Below are 18,328 nucleotides of genomic sequence, written 5' to 3' on the forward strand. Positions count from 1 at the left end.
GAAATGGACAAATTAAAGTGTAATTTTCTTTTGCTGAACATCAGTGATTAGATAACTGATTAATTGAAAATATATGCATATTTGAAACATGAGATTCTTATTAAACTTTGTTTTATTAAATTGTTTTCATCTGTGTTTACAGTTTCTAAATTTTATAAATCTTGCCAAATTATGACATCACAGCCCCATCTTGTGGTCAATGTAGATAACAGGCTCCACATTTTAAGCAAAAAGCAGGAATCTTAATTTTAAAAAAATACATGCTTTCAAAATTTTTTTCTTAAGGGCTAATATGAATAAAAATGATAACATTGCATGATTTTTTTCAGGAATTTTTATTTCAGTAACATGATACAATAGTTTTTTTAAAGATTTTACTTATTTATTCATGAGAACTAGGGAGAGAGAGAGAGAGGCAGAGACACAGGCAGAGGGAAAAGAAGTAGGCTCCACGCAGGGAGCCTGATGTGGGACTGGATCCCAGGACCCTGGGATCACGCCCTGAGCCGAATGCAGATGGGTGCTCAACCTCTGAGCTACCCAGGCGTCCCTGATATAATATTTTAAAGAAAGGAATTTGATACCTTTTTCTGAAGGAAGGACAGCTAGCATTATTTTCAGTTAATACTGAGGAAATAATTTGTTTTCTATTCTATACCTACTTTGTAAACTGCTAATCTATGTTCACTAGGGCATAGGGCCAGGGCTAATAATAAAATCAGTGTAGAAGTGATCAGACTCAACTACAACTGATATAGTAATTGGTTTTGAGTACACAAAATAATTTACGTTAGGACAGTACCAGAGAGTTTCATTGTGAAAATATTTTTCAAAACTTTGTGGTAGTCAAAGATAAATCACAATTTTTTTTTCTTCATAATCAGCAAAGGGCTGGTAAGTACAGCAACGAGGACAGGACTCCCGTGGTATGAAAATTGAGTGATTCAAACAAACTATGAAAGTTAATAATCTCTGTTTTAGCTTTTGAGGATTAACAAAATGTGTTCCTGCTGAAGTTGTTGGAAAGAGGTGTACTAAAGTAGAGCTAATTTACTCCAGCTCTCGTGTATTCAGGTGTTTTTTTTTTTGTTTGTTTGTTTGTTTTTTAAGATTTATTTATTTAGGATAGAGAGAGAGAGAGAGAGGCAGAGACACAGGAGGAGGGAGAAGCAGGCTCCATGCAGGGAGCCCGACGCGGGCCTCGATCCCGGGACCCCAGGATTGTGCCCTGGGCCAAAGGCAGGCGCCAAACCGCTGAGCCACCCAGGGATCCCCATCGTGGATTCAGATGTTGACGACACATCCTCTCCATCTCCTTTCCTTGCACTGGGTCATCTTGGGCTCTGGCCGCTTGCCTGAATTCAGGGGCTCCTCCTCAAACTCTAGAGAGGTTTCATTGATTTTTACATTGTCCCAAGACAGCTTCTCTATTGATCTTCTGTGAACTAAGAGAAGAGGAAATTTAAAAAATATTTATGTATTATTGAAACCTAAATGATGTGCCTGTGATAGCAGGTCTCCAAAGATGGTCAACAATGAGCCATGACTTGCAGGATTCATACCTTTGTCCCATTCCCTCCACCCTGAACCTCGGTGAGTCTTCCATGAAGCAGCTCTGCACATTGTAAGTTGAGTCAAAGCCTTGCGGCTTTGTGGTCTTGGAATATTCGTTCTTAGGACGCTCTCTCTAGAATACGAGTGCCATCCTGTGGAAAGCCCATGCCACATGGAGAGGCCATGTATGAGCACTCTGGCTACCAGTTGTAGCTGGGTCGCTGTGTGATTTGGCACTTACGTGTGTGAATTATTTGGATATAATGAACCCAGTTGAAACTTCAGATGGCTACTGTCTCCATAGGTGACACATGTGATTCCCCAAGAAAAATCCACCCATTGAGCCAAATCACCCCATAGAACCATGAGAAACAGAGATAACCTTGTTTTAAGTCAGTAAGTTCTGTGTAGTTTGCTGCATCACAATAGATGTAACCAAAACAGGGATAATCGTCTATACTGCCTCTAATTTCAGCCTACTTTTCTGAGCATGTAATATATTGGGTTGATTATTTATCTTTCATTTTCTTTAATAAGCCATCAGCAATTTGAGGAGACGGCTTGGGCCATATTTAGTCTTTTCTGTTTTAGACCCTGGCATACAGTGTAGCACAGTATGCACTTACGTGTGAATAAGTAATGGAGAGTTGGGTTTTTTATTATAAATTTATTTTTTATTGGTGTTCAATTTGCCAACATATAGAATAACACCCAGTGCTCATCCCGTCAAGTGCCCACCTCAGTGCCCGTCACCCAGTCACCCCCACCCCCCGCCCTCCTCCCTTTCCACCACCCCTAGTTCGTTTCCCAGAGTTAGGAGTTTCTCATGTTCTGTCTCCCTTTCTGAAGGACAAACATTATATGGTCTCATTCATTTGGGGAATAAAAAAAATCGTGGAAAGAGAGTTGGTTTTATGTCAGGTTTCACTGTATTTGAATCAAAATGATCCCTAAAGAGAATAGGAAGGAGTTTTAAATTTAACAGCCCCAAAATAAAAATAAATCTGTTTTGGGATGCCTGGGTGGCTCAGTGGTTGAGCATCTGCCTTCGACTCAAGGCGTGATCCCGGAGACCCGGGATCGAGTCCCGCATTAGGCTTCCTGCATGGAGCCTGCTTCTCCCTCTGCCTATGTCTCTGCCTCTCTCTGTGTGTCTCTCATGAATAAATAAATAAAATAAATAAATAAATCTGTTTTTAATAATGTGTAATTTGGTTATGGATGTGTGAGGTAAAGACTTGAGAGAGATTGTATAGCTTGTTCTTGAATAAAGGAATAAATAGGTGGCCTCAAGTTGGATAGAATGATATACTACGATGTTGTAAAAATAAATTGATAACATTATTATCCTCAGCTTTCTATGCTGAAGGACTGAGACAGAGTGATCAATTTATGAGTAACCTGCTTGGTGGCCATATGTGTATTAGACTTTCAGTAAGTATTTTGAATTGTGTGAATTTGGTTTTACCTATCTTAAAACAGTTTTTAACAAAATATTTTAAAGAGCATGCTTATATAGTGACTAAAAACTGTATTTTATCATCCCATTTAAACTGAAAAGTAGTTATAAAATGGGAAAATGGAAAACAGTGCATTTTGAAACCAAGGAGGATGTGGCCTTGATGTGCATTTTCATTGGAACTACTGTTGTTACCATGGTTACAGATTGCACAGCTGTTGGGTGTGGCTTGTTGATTTTGACCAAGCACCATTTTTCAATGTCTGTGTGTTCCTAGAAATGTGATGAATAATGGAATTAAAACTTTGCAATTTCAGAGTTATTGACCTGTATGAATCTGGTAAAAAAAAAAAAAAATGAATTGTGATGGAGATTATGTCAGAAAAATCCAGAATTTAGAAACTTTTTGACTGCATAACTAATAGATTGAATAAAGCAGACATGGGTAGCAGTATTTTTATACAAAAATGGAGGAGATATTATCTACTTAAAATTGGTTAAGATATGGCAGATCTGAGACATTTAAAAGGTCACAGTGAATTCAAGTGTGTAAAGACTTGGGAGACAGCAATGAGATTCAGGAGTTATAATCAATCTAATTATATTTCAAAACAAGAATATGACATGGGGCACCAGGGTGGCTCAGTCAGTTGTGTCTGCCTTTGGCTCAGGTCATAGTCCGGGGGTCCTGGGATTGAGCCCGACATCCAGCTCCCTGCTCAGCAGGGAGTCTGCTTCTCCCTCTCCTCTCCACTCCCTATCTCCATCTCTCTCTCTCAAATGAATAGATAAAATCTTTAACAAAACACACACACACAAAACAAGAATGTGACAAATGGGCATAAACTCACATCTCACTTGCCATTGATTAGATGGATCACATCTACTAATTAGGGACATTTGACTTTAAGATGTCAGATTATTCTATTATTTTTGGAAAGTATGTTGTGTGCACTGTTTTTCAGTTTCATCCTTCAACAGTCTTTCTCACAAATATTTAGTCTAATGTTACACGATTGTTTAAGGTCTAAAATGAGTACAGAACAAGAAGTGCAGAAAAGGTACTTGTCTATGTGACATGCCTAATTGGTATCCATTCTCAGATGCTTGTAGCCCAGAATCTAAATCTTCAACGATGGTTTACTTTTGTGACAGTTTCATGTGCTTTTCACAGAAAATCCATATGCCTCCCAGGTTTCCCACTTACAGGTAGAGCCATGTGATTGCTTTGGCCAATGCCTTATGAGCAGAAGCGATGTGGATCACTCCCAAGGCCAACCATGTTAGAACCCCGAGTAGGGACCCTTAAAGCATATATATTGAGATGTCTGGGTCCTGAGTCACTATTTGGAAAGGAGTTTGCCTTGACAGGTGTCAGGCCCACAACACATGTGTGGGAGAAAGACTTGCAAGGTAGCTTATTTTTACCTGATAAAACCAATCACATGTTTGAGAAAATGATACATATTTTGTTTGGAGAAATAGATTTAGGTATGTATTGATTTTAAAATAATAAAAACCAAAAAAAATAAAATAAAATAATAAAAACCTAGAGTTATTGTAAGGTTTAGTGATTTAATTTGCAATAGAATCTCAGGATTGAAAGTAGTTTTAAAAGCTAAGTCATTCAATCTCTGCTCTGCTCTCACCCTAAATAAATCCCTTTCAAGCTTCCTTGGTTGATGATTATCCAGATTGCACTTGAAAACTTTGTTTAGTGAATGTTTGCTAGGTATCTGTTACATGCCCATCATTTTACCTGAAATTGCAGACTGACTTAAATACTATCCTTTCATTATAATCCCTTGCTAAAATCTGTCTTTTGTAATTTCTGCTTAAAGTTTGTATTGGGAATGATATGAAAAAAATGCCCTTTGATACAGGCTTATCTTGCAAATATTTAAATCAGTAATCACCAACATTCCCTCTCTCCTCTCCACCCCCTTCACTTCACCATATTATCTTTTCCACACTTAAAATATATCATGTTCTTTACTAGTCCTTGTATGGCCCCCTTTGGGCCTCCTTCCTGCTCAGTGTGGTTTGCTGATTTTACAAAGTGTTACCATCACTGCAGGCACTCTCCTTTCCACTTGGAAAGATTTGTCAATATGTCCATGGACACGTGTCAACATATCCATGGTGGTGCCCAGATCTGAATAGGTGAGGTATTAGTAGTATAGAAACAAAGTGAAGAGCACTCATATTTTAGATTTTTGTTACTACAATTTGATATCAAATTGCATTTGGTGCGGAGTGACAAACTGTATTATACTGCTGACAACTTACAGTCCAGCAAAATTTTGTTTTCCTTCCTGCTGGAAGCTGTTGAGCCATGGTTTCACTTTATACTACTTACTTTCTCGTTTTCATTGAGCCAAGTATAGAATACTATTAAATTTTATTTATTAGTTTTAAATTCCAGTTTTAGCTGTGCAATCTTTGTGACCGCTGATTCTGTCACAGAAGTTAATTTTGTGATTCTTCTCCTGGTTCTTATCACCCAAAATGATGAGCAAGCTTTCAATAACTCCATCTGGGTAATTTGCAAAACTTTTTAGAAAGTCCACCCCAAACTACCCCTTTGGTAGGCCCCAAAGGCCTACCATATTCTGTAAAACCTTCTAAAAAAGAGTGCTGAGTATGGCTACAATTATCCTAATTTATTTATTTTTTTAAGCAAACTATATACTTGTTTGTAGTTAAATGAGACTAAGCATAGAATCCTGACATTTTAGAGAAATACCTTAGAGATTAAGTCATTTAGTGGTTTCTCCACCTTGGACTCCTATTGGAAACACCTAGGGTTTTAATAAAAGCATTTAATGCTGTGATGCTCACATAGATCTGTTAAATTTCATTCTCTAGGGGTGAAGGGAGTACATCAGTTATTTTTAAAAGCTTCCTAGATGCATCTAATATGCAGCAAAGGTAGGGAAGATGATCTAGCTCAACCCTTGAAGGTGATGGAGATTCTTGGCCAAACCTCAGTCAGGCTCCTGAACCTTCTCCTAGTCCCATATCTATGCCCTTCCTTGTAAAGGAAGTCCCACCACCACCCTGCAATGCTTGATATCTAATCACTCTTGACTCCTGACCAGGATCCTCGTCTTCCACCACCCCCAGGTGATGTTTGATCACTCTGGCCTGCCTTCAGCAAGAATCCTTCTGCCTTAGCCAGAAGTCCCGCTTTCCCCTGATGTTACCTCTTAGGTAAACTCCACCTCCAGCTGACCTCCACCCTGCTCCACCAGCTATAAATTCCCACTGCCCGGGCTGTGTTCCAGGCCCTTCACTTGCAACATCCCCCTGCAGTGGTGCCTACACCTATTGCAATGGTCCTGAATAAGGCTTGCCTTACTGTGCTTTAATAGTGTCATCAAATAATCAAATAATTTTTCTTTTAGATGTTATTTCTATCACCACACAATACTTATAACCTATGCTTAGGTTACTGTATGAGGCTTTCAGTTAATTAGTGGAACAGTGTTAATTGAAAAATGTCTCATCAATCATCAAAATGGCAATCTAAATGAAATCTAAAGATTTCTGGATTAGATGAAAATTACCAACTTTTCCCTAGGTTGTTACATCCAGAGACTTGACCGGTGCTAAGGCAGCCCTGTTGGACCTAGTGTGATCACGCAGAAAAACAGTTCATCATTTTAGACAACTTTGATTCTGGTCAAGTTCCCACAGTCAATTGCTTCTTCTGCTTTAACTCCCAACACATGAGAACACAGTTTGAGAAATTTCATGATGTTCTCTTAGGTTATTAGTACAATGAGAAAGATCTTCCCTTAGTTCAACCTCCTTCCCATGTTGATGACAGATCACTTGGCCTCTTCTTGAGAATTTTGCAGGTTGCTCATCTGTGGATGAAATGCTTTTATTATCAGAATTTTCCGTATCTTGAGCTTATACTAGTTACTCTCTTAACCTCTTCCTGTTGGCTCTAGTTCTGCTTTCTGGAGGAACACAGACTAAGTTCAATGCCTTTTCCATGTGTTAGCAATGCAAATAGATTGTAATTTTCCGAAGTCTGCTCTCCAAAGTAAACATTTTAGGTTTTCGCAACCATCTCATCATCTTGTCCTCTGTGACTCCCTGCTTCTTTCTCTTAACATCACACTTCCCCGTGTGTCATCTGAGTAGGACATAGACTGCACCAGTGGTCCTGCTTGCCTCCTTTGGTCTGGTCACTGTACTTCTTGAAAGAACACCGAAGATTTTTATCTGTTTTTATAGGGGTCATATCACAGTGACTTAACAGAAAATACTAGATCAGTGGTTTTCAAACCAGGTTGCAAATTAAAATCAGCTGGTGAAGCTTTTAAAAAAATACTGATGCATGGAACATCTGGGTGTCTCAATTGGTTAAGCATCCAATTCTTGATTTCAGTTCAGGTCATGATCTCAGGGTTGTGAGATCAAGCACTGAATCTGGCTCCACACTTGGAGTCTGCTGGAGGAGATCCTCCCTCTTCCTCTCCTCTCTCTCTCTCTCTCTCTCTCTCTCAAATAAATAAATAAATAAATATTTAAAAAGAAATAAAATAAAAAATACTGATGCCTAATGTTCTGGTTCTAACCAAATAAGCCAGAATCTCTGAAGGTAAGGCCCACATACAGGTGTTCTTTAAAAGGGCTTCCGTGATTCTAATATGTAACAAGCATGTGTTTTGCTCTTAAATGAGGTTTCTCTCAACCTATGTGTAAATGCAATTTTAAAAATTTGAATGTAAATATCAGATTTTTGTTCTGTTCCAGTGTAATTATCTCTAATAATAGGATTCCCATAATTTCCAAATGTAATTTTATAAGGCCAATTTTCAACTAAATTAGAATATTAAAATTGCTATTGATGACCATAAAATGTTTAGAAAAGTTTGGAAAGGATTTTAAAAAGTATAAAGATTAATTCATTTCAATTTAGTATTGAAAAGTATTTCTTATCTTAATGAATTTATATACAATGTAATTTATATTGTGTATAAAAGCATCCTACCATCATAATGTACGAATAAACTTGGATGATGATCAATAGCAAATGACATGGCCCAGTAAGCGTAGGAGAAAAAAAAACGGTTTTCCAAATTCGAGGTCTTTCCAAATAAAACAAGCATTAATGCTATGCTAGTTGGCTGTCTATCTAAAACACTGGGTTGTAAGGCCTATCCAAATTAAACTACTCTTTATTCCTTTGACTTTTGATATCTTTCAGCTGTTAGAAGGAGCGTTCTTTTTAGAAAGTTTGGCAGCAGAAAACTTTCAGTCTGACACATCTGAAATTAACCACAGTATTGAGTAAGAGTTAAGAGGAACAACTGTAATTACTCAAATTTGCATCTCTGGGGCATTTGGCAAAGGCATTTTTTTTTTTTCAAACTTGTTAAGATTGCCTGAATATTACAGTGTAGTGAATGAGAATTTCACAAAAGTCAACGTTACTGGCCCTTTATTTGAAAAGCAAGGAGCAGCCCTCATGTAGCATCCCCGTTGTTCTGGGTACAGTGAGTACACCGTTGATGATGATGATGTACAACTTTGAAGGCATTAGTTCATAGGCTAAAGGATCATACAGGTATTTATAACATGTCATACCTATCTGTGAGATGAATTACAGAGACTCCGAAGGGATACAGTTTTGTTTTGGTTTCTGGTTTTATCTGAAGCAATAGTGTTAACAACTTAAATTGAAGATAAGAAAGGTCAAAAATATTTGTAGGAAGTGCTGAGAAGTTTACAGTAATTACACATAAAACTTACGTTACGCTCCCTTGATAGCCAAGTCAAGAGAAGAAACACAATGCTTATCTGTGTAGTGGCCTCTTTATATTGCCCATAAAGGCATTTCTCTCTCTCTCCCCAGCGACCCATCCTTTTATTTTTTTTTTTCTATTTCTGTATTTATTAGGCCTTCACCTAAAGATTCAGTCTTGCTTGATTTTAACTCAATTCTAATCTAATTCTAATGCTTCAGGGGGCCCCAAGTAGATCAAGTAGCAAGTTAACATTGATGCTTATTTTGCTTTGATTTTTTTTTTTCCTTTCAGATCTGTTAATCAAGTTTCATTTTAAGCCTGTGGAGAAATCATATACTCCATTTGCTAGAACTGGATTTGTTTTGTTCCTTCTGTCTGAGTACCTTCTTAGATATCTTGATTTTCATTGCTCTTATCCTAAGACTGGGATCCTGTCAGGGACTAGGGATCAGTTTGTGCTTTAGAAAGATACCTGTTAGCCTTTGCCACGCAAAAGATTCATGGATCTGTGAGTCCCCTGGGCCCAGTTTAATGGGATTTTCTCTACAAATATCTTATTTCCCTCCCAGGCCTAGTGGGCTAATCCCAGCATGTGTTCTTTGTGGCACGCATAGGGGCATAAGAAGGCAAATGGAAACACAGAAGGCCTTTCAGGGTCTAGGTTTCAAACCAGCACATCGTAACTTCTGTCTTAGACTTCTGCCAAAGCAAGTCAGTGGCTGAATCCAGACTGAGGGGTGGAGAAATACATGTGGAACCTTTACGAGGAGGAACTGCAAAGTCGTGGCAGAGATTGTTGAAGCTGGTAAAATTGTTGAAAGGTATAAAGTGTTACTTCAATACATTAAAAATTGTGATTTCAGTTTTTACAATGAATCAATGTATTGCCAAATTATTATTTTGACAGTAGAGTGCTGTTTCACTTATCAATTCATTTCTTTCAACAGATGTTTGAGGGCCCAGTACAAATGCATCTGCTTTTTCTTTTGACTCACCACATAAACGTCACGTAATCTTGGGCAACTCAGTTAAAGGTTTGTTGTTGTTTTTTTTAACCTTTTCTGGTTTCGATGTATAATTCTGTAAGTTTTAACATATGTGTAAATTCCTGTAACCACCACTATCATAATTGGAATATGGAATAGCGGCATCACACCAAACAATTCCCTTTAGTCGCCCTTTTGGACTTAAAACCTCTCCCTGCTTCTAAATGTTGGCACCAACCAATCTCTTTTCCTTTCACGTAGTTTTTGCCTTTTCTAGATTGTTGTGTAAGTGGAATCATACAGCACGTAACCTTTAGAGATTGGCTTCTTTCCCTCGGTATAATGCCTTTGGGATTCATCAATAGCGTTTTGTATATAAATAGTTCCTTTTTATTGCTGAGTAGTCATCCCCTGTACGGATGAATTACAGTTTTTTAACCCATTTGCTTTTCTAAGGTCATTTGGGTTGCTTCTAGTTTTAGGCGACTATGAATAAAACTCCTATAAATATTTATGTACATGTTTTGCATAACTGCAAGTTTACATTTCTCTAGAGTAATAGCTAAGAGTGGGATGGCTATATTATGTGGTAAGTATATAATACGTTTATGGTCAGAGTACATTTTTTTATGATTACTATTCTTTTAAGCCTGTTAAGGTTTGTGCTATGATCCGTGATGTGGTCTCTTAAGGTGAATGTTTCACGTAAGCATGAAAAGAATGAGTGCTCTGCTGTTGCTGGGTGAAGTGTTCTCTTGGCCCAATTGTTTCATGGTGTCATTCACTTCTATACCTTATGATTTTTTATCTACTAGTTCTATTGATGATTGAGAACGGAGTTTTGAAATCTCCAAGTACAGTTGTGGTTTCACATGCTTTTTTTGGTCAGTTATACCCATTTTTGCCTCATGTATTTTGAAGCTCGGTTGTTAGTTGCATATATTTAGCATTGTTACGTTTTGCTGATGTATTGACCTTTTTATCATGATGTAAGATCTCATTATTTCTGCAAATCTTCCTAGCTTCAGAGTTTACTTTGATAATAATATAACCAGTCCAGTTTTCCTCTGATTAGTCTATTAGTATCTTATGGCTTTTACTATCCTTTTTTGTTACTTGTATCATTATATTTAAAGTGGGTTTCTTATAGATCTCATATATTTGTTTCCCTCTTCTCAATCTGACAATTCTATCTTTTAATTGGTATATTTAAACCATTTATCTTAAAAGTAGTTATTGATATGTTTAGAGTTAGGTCTACTATTTTATTGTTTGTTTTCTTTTGTCCCCTTTGTTTGCACCTTCTTTGGGGTTAATTAAATATTTTAAGTATCTCATTTTAATTTATCAATTAAATTTTGAATATATCCTTTTAAATATTTTCCCAGTCTTGCTCCAAGTATTACAATACTCATGCTTAAGTTTTCAGAGTCTTCTTATAATATTTGACTCTTCCTAGTTGAATGTAGAAATCTTACCACCAAATCTCCCTTTATGTTTTGATTATAATATTCATTAACTTTATGTTTATTGAACAACTTACCAATGTTATAATTATTTTTAAAGATTTTATTTATTTATTCATAGAGACACAGAGAGAAAGAGAGAGGCAGAGACACAGGAAGAGGGAGAAGCAGGCTCCATGCAGGGAGCCCAACGTGGGACTCGATCCTAGGTCTCCAGGATCAGGCCCTGGGCCGAAGGCAGCACTAAACTGCTGCGCCATGGGGGCTACCCCAATGTTACAATTTTTACTTTCAACTATTTAAAGAATGTACACTCTATTTATGCAGACTTTTGCCATTTGCGTTGCTTTTCTTTTATTCCCAAAGTTCTGTTTCCTTCCGGTATCTTTTTCCTTTCACTTAAAGAAACGCCTTTTGCAATTCTTTTATAGCAGGTTTCTGCTGGTAATGAATCTCTTTAGTTTTTCGTTCATTTGATGATGTCTTTATTTCATTTTATTTTGTGAATAAAAGTTATTTTTACTGGATAGAGAAGTCTAGGTTGACAGATCTTTTAGTACATCATTTTCGCTCAACTGCTTTCTTTGTGATGACAAATCTGCAGCCATTTAAATAGTTACTCCTCTATATGTAATACATTATTTTTCTTTGACTGCTCTCAAGATTTTTCTTTATCTTTGATTTTTGTTACTTGGATTATGAAGTGTGTGAATTTTAAAAAAATTATCTATCTATCATCTATCTATCTATCTATCTATCTATCTATCTATCTATCTATCAAGTATTAGTTTATCCTGTTTGGGGTTTGCTAGCTTCTTGACTCTGTAAGTTTATTTCTTTATCCAAATTTGGAAAGTTTTCAGGCATAATTTCTCTAAATATATTTTTTTTCTGCACAGCTACCTTTCTCTTCTTTTTCTAGAACTCTAATGACACAAATGTTAGACCTTTTTATATTGTCCTCGGTCTTAAGACTGTTCATTTTTTCTTTAAACTTTTCCCTCTCTATTGTCCAAACTGGATAATTTCTATTGATCGATCTCCAGGTTCATTAACTTTTTCCTCTATGGTCTCCATTCTGCTGTGTAGTTCATTCAGTGAATTTAAAAAAAAAAATTTAGTGGTTATATTTTTCAGTTCTAAAATTTGTTTGGTTCCCCTTTAAAACTTCTATTTCTCTAATACAACTTTCTATCTTTCCATTTATTTTAAGAATGTTGTACATTTTTGAGCATTTTATGAAGGCTTCTTTAGAGTCTTTGATAAGTTATCATATAGATCATATTAATTGATAGCTGTTGATTTCTTTTCCATTGGTAATGTTTCAGATTTTCTTGATTCTTTTATAAGTTGAATAATTTGGAGTTGAATGCTAGGCATATTAAATATTAAGTTATGAGGGCCTGGGTCCTTATTAAATCCTATGGAGAATGTTTTGTTGTCTTTTTTTTTTTTTTTTTTTTTTTGCTTTAGCAGGTAGTTGAGCCAGTTAGGTACTGGCTGCAATGTTTTGAATGCTTATGTGAACTGTGGTTCAAATGTCTATACAGTTTTTAAAACTTTTACTATGTTATTCAGCATTCTCCTGCATGTGTCCCATCTGGAGGCCAATCTGAGGCTTGAGTGGTTGTCTGCCTCTTACTTCAGTTCTCAAGGCTTTTCATATACTGTTTAGGTCAGATCTACTACTTAGCTCAGGATGGACCCAAAAGGTTCATATGAAAAGTTTTGGGGTCCTTTCCTTTCTACACTGTCTCCCTAGACTGGCTCCCAGGGTTCCTCCTTCCTAGTCCCCTGCTAGCCTCCTTACACTGAATATATGTCCTGTGCCTGCTTCTGCTTCCAGATGCAAATGGCAGGAAGATGGAAGGTAAAAATGAAGATTTTCCTCCTTGGTCCTTCACAGTTTCTCTGATTAGAGAGAAGGATTCTCCTCCCTTTGAGTATCTCCCTTGTTTCCATTGCTGCCCTACCACACAGTTGCAGCTTCAGGAGTGTGGCTTGCTGGAGATAAAGCTGAGAGAGAAAGAAAAAAAGAGCATGAAATTCCCCCCACAACTTCTCCTCCTTTTAGAGGCTCCACTTTCCAGTACAAAGACCAAAAAAAAAAAAAAAAAAAAAAAGGGGGGGAAGAATTTCTCCTGGAGCTCTTTTTGTCCATGCCTGCTACACTATTCTATTCTGGGACTTGTGCTGACTCAAAGACAAAAGATATGGGTGGAAAAAGAACAAAACAAGGAAACTTTCCACTGATTTCTTGTACTTTGTGTTTTGGTTTTCTTCCCCAAGTAACCTGCTCCTATTTACTTAGAATTGTCATAGAGCATTCACTCCACACATTCTTTTTGGTTGTATTCAGTTGGTGAGATAGAGTGGAGTTGCTTACTTCATCTACACCAGACCTGGAACCCTCAGTTAAGTTTTGTAAACTTTAGTTATTTGATCTTCAAGGTGGATGTGATTGATACTTGCCCTTTCTAATGCTTACGATATTTATAGAAATAAAACGAAATTGCATATTTGAAAGTGTCTCGTAAACTGTAAAGTACCTTATGACTGTGATGACAGTGATATATTGACCTTCTAATACTTATATGCAATTTGAAAACATTTTATTCTATTTCAACTTTATCACTTTTGGCGATTCCCTAAGCATATGTGGCCATGTTAATAAATATTACAGTGCCTGAAAAGTTAGGAACCCATTTTTTAAAAAAGATTTTACTTATTTATTCATGAAGGACATAGAGAGAGGCAGAGACATGGGTAGAGGGAGAAGCAGGCTCCCCGTGGGGAACTGGATGCGGAACTTGATCCCAGGGCCCCAGGATCAGAACCTGGGCCAAAGGCAGACGCTTGACCACTGAGCCCCCCATGCATTCCCGGGAACCCATGTTTAACAAAGCTAAACAGGTATCCCTACAGCAGGAGGGACTCTACTAGAGTCTCTGAGAGGTTACTGTACATTTGAACTCCCAAGAAATAATTGAATAGATTATTATTCAGTTATTTTCTTTGCTATAGATCTTTTAAACAGAAATAAATACAGAACTGTATTTATAAGCACATTCTAGAAAACTCTTCTCTATGATATCTTTAACATGACTAAGAGTGTTATAAGCTTTGGCAAAACCTTTACTCCTTTTAATTACTTATCAAACTGAAAGCTTTACTCAGTGACAGATATGTAGCTATAGAAAGAAAAGATATTTGGGGAAACATGAGGCTTAGACACAAAACAAAACAATGTATATTTGGCTATCTTTCTGAAGTTTCATTCAAGGCTTTATTTTTCAAACTATGGTCTATAATGTGAGAGTAATTAGAAGATCCTCTTAGAATCTGGTCCTGCCATGAAAATCCAGGCTGTGTACTTGTACTATTTTTTATAGTAGAGATAAAGCCCAGGTGTTTAGAAAAGTGTGATCTGAATCCTTATTTACAACCCCTGCTTCTTTCAGTTAAAAAATAATTTTAAGAATTTAGGAACATAACACAATAGTAAGTTTTATGTATGTAACCTCATTTTTCTTGTTGTACTCCTATGTGTTTCCCATCTTTAATGGTCAAAAATGGACACAATTAAAAATCATTTTTCTCTTCCACTTTAAGTTTTTGTGTAAAAGTTTCTAGAAACAAAAAATTTAAGCAGAATCAATATTTAAAAAATGGAGACAGTATAGCGTTAGAAGAATTTGATATTTTGAAGTTAAAGTATGGATGTTAATTTATGAATCTACTGAAAAACCTCAAATTCACTACAAAGAGATCTAATTCTAGAAAAGGGTCATTAAAATGTCAGTCTGTTGATTTGTATGTATACTTTAAAAGGTAGCCAGTAGAGGGACTTATATTTACTGAAGACCTGAACATCGATCAAGAATCATCTTTTAAAAAGGTAATCATTATGCATTTTATCACATTATAATCCAGTTCTAATTACGGCCCTAATTCACCACTACTTCTCCCTAGAGAAATTTATCAGTCCCAAACGCTCGTAGTCTGTGCCACGCAGACAATACTGGGGTTTTCCATGGATGCATTTTGAGAGTACAGACTACCATGACTTACTAGTTTACAAGCCTAGGATAAATAAAGCATTGAGAACAGTAATTCAGACTTAACCACAGCAACAGCAAAGTCACATTTGGGGTCAAGTCTAGCTATATCTAGCATCTGACTAACATCTGGCTTGTGTTATTGAGAGATTGACTGTACTTTCTAAAGAACAGCATTTGATGAACACTATCTTAAGGCACTCTGCAAACACACCACTTTATTTTTATTTAAACAATATACATACTTCATCTTAGTAAGAGCCAAAGCTTTGGGGAGAGGCTATCTGACAAAAGGCTAATGTATTCCATATTCGTATGGAAGAATTTCATTTAAGATTGCAAGTTTTGGTGCCGACTTTGTGTCATCATCAAGCCACCCAGAATGTCAGATCATGAGCAGGTATAAACTTTGGCTGTCTAGGAGCCATTCAAATATCTCATCTCCTGCCACTATCAGAGCTGGAAAGTGGAAATATTCAATTTCTCAACCTTCCCTGGGTGGGACATCATATCAACCCTAGACTACTGACCTCTGGAGGAAAAATGTATATTGTGGGAAAATGGAATTTTAAAAGATTGTGGAGATGCCCTGGATTCCAGTAAAATTGTACCTCTATTTATCATTTAGTGTCTGAGAATTAGAGTCAGCAAGAAAAGATTGTATTTTCTTTGGGTAGTCAATATAGAGATTTTTTTTTTTAACAAAATCATTTCATAACTCTTTTTAAAATCTCATTTAGTTTTAGTCTGAAATCCTTGTCCGAAAGGTAATCATCTGTGACAGGAGACACAAGCTGTTTCAGAAAGCGGCTGCCTCAGAAAGCCAGGCGTGAGGAGTCGGAGCTGTTATGGTCACTCTCCAGGGCAGCCAAGGAAAAGTGCAGTGTACTTCAAGTCTAGTTTATTCCAGAGGTTTCCTGAGGAATCAGAAATCTGCGTGAGGCTAGGGGAGACTGTACCCTTTTTAGAAAACAGTAGGAAAATCCCAAGGAAATCTCTAATTGGGTGCTATTGACTGAATATTTGTGTGTCCCCAAAATTTGTAGGTTAAAAGCTAACCTCCCGTGTAATATTATTTGTTGGTGGGGCCTTTGCAAGGTGATGAGGTCATTGAGGATGGAGCCTCTGAATGATATTAGTCCCCTTGCAAAATGCTGAAGAGACAACAGGGAAGGCACAGGGCAAAGACAGCCGGCTAAGAACCAGGCTCTCACCAGACACTGAATCTGCTAGCACCCTGATCTCGGGCTTCCCTGTTTCCAGGGCCGTGAGAAATAAATGTTTGTTGCTTATGAGCCACCCGGTTGTTCGTATTTTGTTAGATCGGCCCAAATGGACAAAGACACCGAGGGGAGTGTACTTGGTGAGTTTTCACATGGACAGTGACTGAGGGATCCTGATTATTTTCTGTCAACTTCTGCCAATTGGGAAGGGAAGAGTGGGGTTTTGTGGATTAGAAATATTAATGGAGGGATCCCTGGGTGGCGCAGCGGTTTGGCGCCTGCCTTTGGCCCAGGGCGTGATCCTGGAGACTCGGGATCGAATCCCACATCGGGCTCCCGGTGCTTGGAGCCTGCTTCTCCCTCTGCCTGTGTCTCTGTCTCTCTCTCTCTCTCTCTCCCCGTGTGACTATCATGAATAAATAAATTTAAAAAAAAAAAAAAAAAAAAAAAAAGAAATATTAATGGAGGCAGAACTTCTGATGTTTAGCAAAAGCATGTGGTTTCCCTAGCTCCTCAGGCCCTCTGCTGCTGAAGGAGGAATTCTGCTTGGACGTTTTTGAAGCTGTGTTCAGCTGCGGTAACCCCTGGACCTGTCAGAGTCTGGTTTCCTACACAGCGAACATGTACCAAGTATAAGGTTATGAAAGCAACATACTAGTTTAATCAAAGTTCACTAAGATGTTTATTAGTTAAATTGATATATGAGACAGTGATACTAACAACACGGTTGTTTTCTTTCTCTTTCTTTCTTTCTTTCTTTCTTCTTTCTTTCTTCTTTCTTTCTTCTTTCTTTTTTTTTTTTTTTTTGAAGATTTTATTTATTTAATCATGAGAGATCCACAGAGAGGGGGAGAGAGGCACAGGTACAGGCAGAGGGAGAAGCAGGCTCCATGCAGGGAGCCCGACACGGGACTCGATCCTGGGTCTCCAGGATCTGGCCCTGGGCCAAAGGCTGCACTAAACCACTGAGCCACCCAGGCTGCCCAACACGGTTGTTTTCTTTAAACATTTACTTACTGGGCATTTATGTTTAATTTGGGGCTTGGTAGAGGTAATTGCATTTAGTTAACTGAATAGAATATTTTTCGGTAATACAAAAAGAAAAAGATTTAATTGACGTAAAATTAATATACAGTGAAATCCATAGATTTAAATATAAAATTTATAGAGCTTGGATATTTACATATACTCATATAATTTAGATATAAAACATTTTCATCACCACAGAAATCCTTCCTAGTCAATCGCTGAATACTACCAGCTACTGAAGAGTAGTCTATTGTATGAATACATCATGATTTCTTTATTCACAGCTGATGGACATTTGATTATCTTCAGTTTTTAGCCACTAAGAATAAAGCTGCTAGAAACATTTTTGTACATTGTTTTGTGGAGATGTATTTTTCATTTTTCTTGGGTAAATACCCAGAAATGGAATTTCTATATCACAGAATAGGTCCATGTTCAATTGTATAAAAAATTGCCAGACTAACTTTCAAACCAATTTACCAATTTATACACTAGTAATGTATGAGAATTTCAGTTGTTCCAGATCCTTACTAATATTTGGTGGTATTAGTCTTCTTTATGTTAGCCATTCTGGTAGATATGTAATACTTTCTCATTGTGACTTTAATTTGCCTTTCTCCAATGACTAAAGATGTTGAACATCTTTTCTTTATGTGTTCTTTGGTCATTTGTGTTTCTTTCTTTGTGAAGTTCCTGTAAAAGCCTTTTGCCCATTTTTAAATTGGGTTATATTCTTCTTATTGAGTTAGTGTTACTTATATGTAGAGTAAATATTTTCTTTCAATCCG

The 18,328-nt window shown here is 37.1% G+C and overlaps 1 long non-coding RNA gene across 4 annotated transcripts in view; it reads right to left on the reverse strand.

Moving 5' to 3' along the window:
- Positions 1-319: 319 nt before the first annotated feature.
- LOC140613888 (uncharacterized) overlaps positions 320-18,328 on the reverse strand; it is a 40,160-nt gene continuing 22,151 nt past the window's right edge. For 2 of the 4 annotated variants that reach the window (XR_012014770.1, XR_012014771.1), the window contains one exon: positions 11,354-13,246. This is a non-coding gene — a long non-coding RNA (uncharacterized lncRNA). Of the gene's footprint in view, positions 1,446-11,353; positions 13,247-15,507; positions 16,206-18,328 lie in introns of those variants that run through there. The other 2 variants (XR_012014772.1, XR_012014773.1) reach the window with 2 other exon arrangements.

This window comes from Canis lupus, chromosome 22 (genome assembly GCF_048164855.1).
Source record: "Canis lupus baileyi chromosome 22, mCanLup2.hap1, whole genome shotgun sequence".
In the NCBI taxonomy this organism is placed as follows: Eukaryota; Metazoa; Chordata; class Mammalia; order Carnivora; family Canidae; genus Canis; species Canis lupus.